This window comes from Euprymna scolopes, chromosome 27, assembly GCF_053919585.1.
Source record: "Euprymna scolopes isolate OS-2025 chromosome 27, ASM5391958v1, whole genome shotgun sequence".
NCBI lineage: Eukaryota > Metazoa > Mollusca > Cephalopoda > Sepiida > Sepiolidae > Euprymna > Euprymna scolopes.
In genome coordinates, this window is record NC_136508.1 from 101,339,852 (window position 1) to 101,347,416 (window position 7,565).

A 7,565-nucleotide genomic window follows, 5' to 3' on the forward strand; every position below is an offset into this window, starting at 1 on the left:
TATATATAAATGTTTAGAGGTACATAATTTGTACAGGGTTTTAAATAAAATACTAGGCGGAAGTTTCTCGAGAGCTCTTTCGGCTATCATCTCTTCAGGAGTAAATCGATAGCAATATAAATAATATCGTAACGAAATAAAAGAGTTCTATTGGGGAACTTATTTAATGTGCCAACGTACGGGGGCATTAATTAAATTTATTGACGTTTAAAAAAAACGATTAAAAATGTTGGCACAACGAGGGAGAAAAAAAATAAAGCGGGAGAAAAAATTTAAAGTTCCCCAAAGAGAAACAATGCGTTTGATGTTTCTTTTTGTCGAGAAACTTCCCCCTAGTATTTTATTTAAAACCATATATATATATATATATATATATATATATATATATATATATATATATATATATATATATATATACACTTGTGCCCGATATTATTCATACCCCCCTTGAAAATTGAGTTTATTAGGTGTAACTTTGTAAGAATTTATTGTTTAAGTCCATATTGATACATATTCTTAATAAACCTCTTCTGATCATTTTCGTAATTTTAAAATCTCGGGATACTTGTAATAAAAGAAATATACAGCTATTTATAAAATCTGCAATGTTCAAAAATAATCATACCCCCTTATTTTTTCAGTATTAATCGAGTTTCTGACTGTTTGTTTCCTGTTTGATTCTTATTTTGAATGCTTTTATACAACCTTTGATTAATTTCATTTCGTTTTTTGCATTTTTCAGAAATTAAAATGATATCAACTGAAAACCAATAAAAGAATAAAAATTATTAGAATGGGGAAGAAAAAAGAGCTTAGTAATGATCTTAGGACTAAAATTGTTAATTCACATAAGGATGGTTTAGATTACAAGTCAATTTCCAAGAAATTTGAGGTCCCTACAGCAACAGTACAGAGCATCATCAAAAAATTCCAGAGCCACCACACAACAAACAACTTGATTGGTAGAGGAAGGAAAAGGAAACTGTCTGCTAGAGCCACCAGGAATATTGTAAGAAGTGTTAATGCAAATCCAACCACCACTATTAAGGACATTTTAGAAAATCTGGAGTCTTCTGGCATAAAAATATCAAGGCAAACATTGCAAAGGACTCTGCATGAAAATGGTCTGAAAGGAAGAAGACCAAGAAGGACTCCATTGCACACCGTAAAACACCTTGCAGTACGTCTAAAGTCTGCTAGGACCCATGTGAATTCTCCAGAGTTTGTTTTCTCAAGTATTTTGTGGACTGACGAAACAACAATTGAATTGTTTGGCCATATGGATGCTTCTTACGTTTGGAGGAAGAAAGGAGAAGCTTACAACCCAAAGAACACCATACCCACGGTGAAACATGGTGGTGGTAGCCTAATGTTTTGGGGCTCCTTTTCGGCTAGTGGTCCAGGTAGTTTGGTCAAGATAGATGGAACCATGAAGAAGGAGCAATATTTGGAGATACTCCAGAAAAACATTAGACAGGATGCGGAGAAGCTTTATTTAGGACCAAACTGGGTCCTTCAACAGGATAATGATCCAAAACATACTGCCAAAATAGTCAAGAAATAGTTTGAGGATAATCAAATTAATGTTTTGGAATGGCCTAGCCAGAGTCCCGACCTGAACCCTATCGAAAACCTCTGGCACATATTGAAAATTGAGGTTAAAAAGCGGAAACCTAGAAATTTGAGGGATTTGGAGAACTACTGCATTGAAGAATGGTCAAAAATCAGTGTTGATGCTTGTAAAAACCTTGTTGATAAATATCCAAAACGGTTACAGTCAGTTATTAAGAATAAAGGGCATGCTATTGACTATTAGTAAGAGAGGTATGAATAATTTTGAACTAGTGCCATTATTCTTTTTCTTTGTATAATGTTTACAAACTTGCATAATTTATTTATTTGTTGAGTTTAAATTAAATGCTTATGCTTGATTTATTGTTTGAAATCCCTTTAATATTGTCTACCTTCTGGTTTGAGCAATATTCTTATAGAGAGCTCAAAGATCCGAGGGGTATGAATAATATCGGGCACAAGTGTATATATATATACATGTATGTATTGTTGCTATTTCTTTTGAAGAGTTAAACGGTAAAATAGATTCACTGATTAATTAAGTAAAAGGCTTGTGCTACGAAACAGATATTACCAATAATTGTGAATGTTTACTGAATTAAAGGTATAAATTAGAAGATGGTCAACATAACGAAATTGGGAATATAGACTTTTATCTTTGATTCATTATATGCTCTGTAATTATATGTAATTATATTCAGCCTCTTAATAAGACGGGTATATAACTAAAAAAAGGAAAATATAAGTTAATACAGAATATTTCCAAAAACAATAAATGTTAAGAGGTCAAAATTGGAGTCAAAGAATTGAAAAAAGTGACATCTTCGGTCTCTACCAAATTACTCAGTCAATTTTTTAGTCTAAACATTTTTAATTTTACATAGTTTATTCAGACAACGGGCAAGAGTTTTAATCGGTTTTGGTCACAAATTTGGCTACCATGGGGGGGAAAGTTCAGAAGGTTTAACTTTTTCGGTCTCTCACATTTTTTCTAGCCAATTAGTTGTTTAAACATTTGAAGTTTTACAAAAAGGATATACAAAAATACAGCAAGTCTTTAGTCAGTGTTTGGGCAAAAGTTTTGCTCCCAAGATGTCAAAGTTGAAAGAGTTGATCTTTGTAGACTCTACCAAAATCCTCCGCTTATTTTGAGTTTTAACACTTGGCATTTTAAATGTAGGCTACCTGGACATAAGTTACTTTTATACATATATATATATATATATATATATATATATATATATATATATATATATACAGAAAGTTATGGAGAGTACATAGGGCCTGACGGAGTCGGGATGATCGGCTAGTGTGTGTATATATATATATATATATATATATATATATATATATATATATATATATATATATATATATATATACATACATGATAATATATAATCTATAGAGTATGTCGATGAGGTAGAGGAAACAAAACAACAAACCAACTCGTTGGAAATTCAAAAAACGATAAAAAACGATTATAAGAAATAATCTTTATCTTTTTCCACGACGCTTTGCAATTTTTAAAACTTTTCCAACGACTTTTTTATTTCTGAAATAGAAGAAAATCATATATTTCATTACATCAAAAATATGTTGTCGAATATTATATTGGTATTTTACTTTCCTTATTCTATTTATTCAGAAGTAGTCTTACAATACAGAGGAAGCCATGATAAACACATAACTTTGTTCGTTCTATTTATCTCTCTCTCTCTCTCGCTCTCTCTCTCTCTCGCTCTCTCTCTCTCTCTCTCTCTCTATATATATATATATATATATATATATATATATATATATATATATATATATGATGAAAATAATGGAAATAGTAATTCGACAAAATAGAGAAATAAAAAGGAACAATCGGTCTTATGTGTTCATCAACGTTTCGTCTTTATTTCGAGAGGAAGTCTCGAAATAAAGACGACACCTTGATGAACACAGAATACGGTTTGTTCCTTTTTATCTCTCTCTCTCTCTATATATATATATATATACTCCATAGTCCATCAAGTCCGAAGGAAGCCTCCACTATATATATTCTATAATTGCTCTTAATTGTTTTCATCCCTAATGAACCTTACGCTAAATGCCGCATCTTCCCCATGCTACCTAGCACCTTCTCTACTCTTCTGATTAGAAGCAGTAGGCTTCGAAATGGCCTGGCATAAACGGTCTCTTCTATCCCCCAAATTTTGTTCGTATTCCATTATTCAATAAATGATCCATTCTTTATCTACCTATATATAGTTTTGTGTCTTTATTTCAAACTCTTGTTGTCCTATCGTATAAGCTCTAATAATTACTGCTGAGCTTGGCATTATCTGTATAAGTCTCTTTTGTGGAATTGATCTCTCTGTTTTCCTTTTACATAAAGCTATATATATATATATATATATATATATATATATATATGTATGTATGTATATATATATATATATGTATGTATGTATGTATGTATATATATATATATATATATATATATATATATATATTTCCACAGACGAAGTGCTTTGTAATTAATTTCTAGACTACTTTCATATAGACACTTTTCTTGCTAGTACAGAAATGAAACTGAAAATACCTTCGAAGTACTCTCCTCCGGCTATAATGCACTTCTACCGGTCTAGCAACGTCTGGAAAGTCCCATGGATGTAATTTCCTCTGACCGTGACAATGCGTCTTGCCACAGCCTCCGCCATCTTATAAATTGTCTCATAAAGATATCATGTACGGTTTTCCTTGAGCTTGGGAAATAATCCTAAATCACGGGAGTGGGGAGGTCTTTATTCTAGTGAGGTCGAGGAACTTCCTTGATGCCAATCATAGTAAAATAAACTGTGACGATAATGGACTTGTAGAGTATACAGTTGTGAAAACTTTGTGCAAATCTTCCTCAACTTCAGTTTCTCGCGGATAAGTGTGTATATAGTTCGCAAACTGACGTCAAGCTGTACACTTATTGTCTATATAGGAACATGGCGGTCTTTCTCCATAGAACTACTTATTTGGTTAATAAATTCGTGTATTCAGACTTCTTTACTCTACCCGCACGTCGTATCATTCCTCACAAACTCCTTGACTTTCTTGAATCTTTTATGCCAATCAAAAACTAGTGTTTAACTCATGCAATATTTTCCATAGCAAACTAAAATATTCGACACATTTCTGTGACATTTTTGACATGTTTATCATAAAATTGTCTTGTGTATATTTCTTTGAAAACGCCATATCGTCCTGATTGCGCTTTGGAAACCTACTAGCTTTGAAAATAAGGCTTTAGTAGGGTGTTTTCCAATTCCTACTGTATCTGTTCATTTTAACATGTAAACATGAAACATCGACTATTCTTCTAGTAAGAAGGATATCACCAACCCACTGAATTTTCAAGAGTCTACGACAATTTTATGTGCCTGTACAAAAAAGACTTCAAACATATTGATGGCAGCTCGTATATATTTAAACACATGTTTAAAAAAAACGGAGCGCATTCGCTTTATTATACTTTTTAATTCAAACTTCCTGATGATGTTTTAGGGCATAGTCTGAATAATTAATAGAGGAATATTTGCGTGTTTTATGGTTAGATTAAAATGGAATTAGATTAAGGGAATATTTTCTGCGTTTTAATGTCTCTATTTTAAGTGGTTTGGTACTTATGACGTTTATTTGTGTGTTGCTGAATAGAATTCCCTTATCTTCCGATAGGGTCAGTTATGTTTTTATTTTGTACTTGTTTTAATATTATGCGAGATATTGTATTATACATGGTAAGGAGATGTGAAAGGATGCTTGTTTTTCAAGCTACGTAACAAACGTAATATTAACTTTCTGGTTGTTACACGTATTACACAATCCGAGGGATATTTGAAATTATAAACGGCGCTGTGTAATAAGAGAAACATTGTATTTTACTGCTGGATTTTTGGTTTATTGCACAATCAAAATATAACTAAAATGGCCATTTTGGAGTATTTTATCTATTGGAAATAAAATTCGAAATAATACTGAATGTAAATATATACTTCTACTGTGATATAATGTATATTGATCACCGTTTGACAGATGATGTATTTTACGAGTTCGATACTGTTAATTAAATCTATTTAAGCTTGTTCCTTCATACACATTTAGTAATTTATCAGATTAATTCAAAATTCCAACACCATTTATTTGTCTACTATACTCTCACGCTTGAGAGGGGGTTCGTTTCTCAGTATATAGCTTTTGACATATCAATGGCTTTTGTTAGATTATAGCGTAAATATTCCCTTCACAATATCCCCTAGCTATTGAATATTATGAAATTCCCTCTTAATTATTAAATTATTTTCTTTCTAATAGGTTCATATGGGTAATGGCTGATAGCCAGAAATAAGAAACGTATTGTATTAACGCTGGTGTCCCTCCGGGCAAAATCCTGGGCATAATTTCTGCCTGATCTGCATCAGTGATCTCCCAAATCACATTCTTATATAATTATAGACATTTGCGAAGGCGATACCAACATTAATGGCAACACTCCAAACGCCAACAATGGGCAAGATCTTTTTATTCTCTCTCTGCTGCTCATGAGAGTGTGGTGCAATGGAGAAAGGGGTGACTGATTAATTTTAATCCATACACAACCAATTTTCTCTCCTTTTGTTATAATCGCTCTGACCAAATTCTCGCGCCAATAGATATGAATGGCTCTTGTCGTAAGGAAGCTTGATGTACTGACCTTCACTCCAAATTTAATGTAGAACACATATATAAAAACTATTGAAACGCTTGAAAACTCGTGGGATCAATCTATCGCTTCAATTCTCTGTCTGTATAAGAACAAGGTTACTGTTGCCACATCAGGGTAGGAGCTGCCAGTATATGCATATATATATATATATATATATATATATATATATATATATATATATATATATATATATGTATATATATATGTATATATATATATATATATGTATATATATGTATATATGTATGTATATATGTATATATATATGTATATATATGTATATATATATATATATATATATATATATATATATATATATATATATATATATATATATATATACTATAATGTCTTGCACACCAAAACGTGCAAATATTTCATGTAGAAACCTTATTGGGTTATTTTTGTTGGGTTCTTGAAACGCTTTACTTCAGGCCATCTGGAAAAAACTACTACTACGATTGGTTAGTATTGTTATTCGGTTCGTCCAGCAAAGTCTATATGAATTCGTGACCATAGATGGTCAGTTTTTTCCAAGGTTTATGGACTATCTGTGGGGGCTTTGCAGCTAACGCACAACCTTTAAACTTGTTTACTGTTAGTGCAATATCCACATCACTGTTACACCAGTAAACGTAACTCCGCAGAAGTGCCTTCATCCTATTTATACCCGGATGTCCTGTATGAAAATAACGTAAGATCACTTGCTGCAAGGTTTTCGGGATAACAACTCTTTCACTATGTAATAAAACATCATTGCATACGGAAAATATGCTTTGCGTTTTTTCATCATTTTCCCTTATTTGTTTCTTGATGACACCGTAATTTTCAGCCTCCCTTTTTATATCGGTTAATCTGACTGGTAATTCTTTTATTATAATCGCCACCATTTTTTTTACCCAGTGATCACCACTTATCAAGGCCCGGAAGGCACTCAGCGATAACGGTTATTGCAAGTACATGTTTTGTCCTCATTATTAGAACGTATAGCTGCAATTATTGACTCTTCAAGGGTTTCCTCCATTTTCGGTATAAGCCTTGAAAGGCCATCCGCATGATCTATTTTTCCGAACCTAGATATTTTATTTGAAAGTCATAATTTAGCAAGATCGTACCCCAACGGGGTAGGCGATTTACCGTATATACTGTCAATCCCTTTTTTCAGCAGAAGAGTGTCACTAGGGGCTTGTAATCTGTTTCCAGTGTCAAGTGTCTCCCGTACAGGTAATGCTGGAAGTTCGTCACCGCGAAA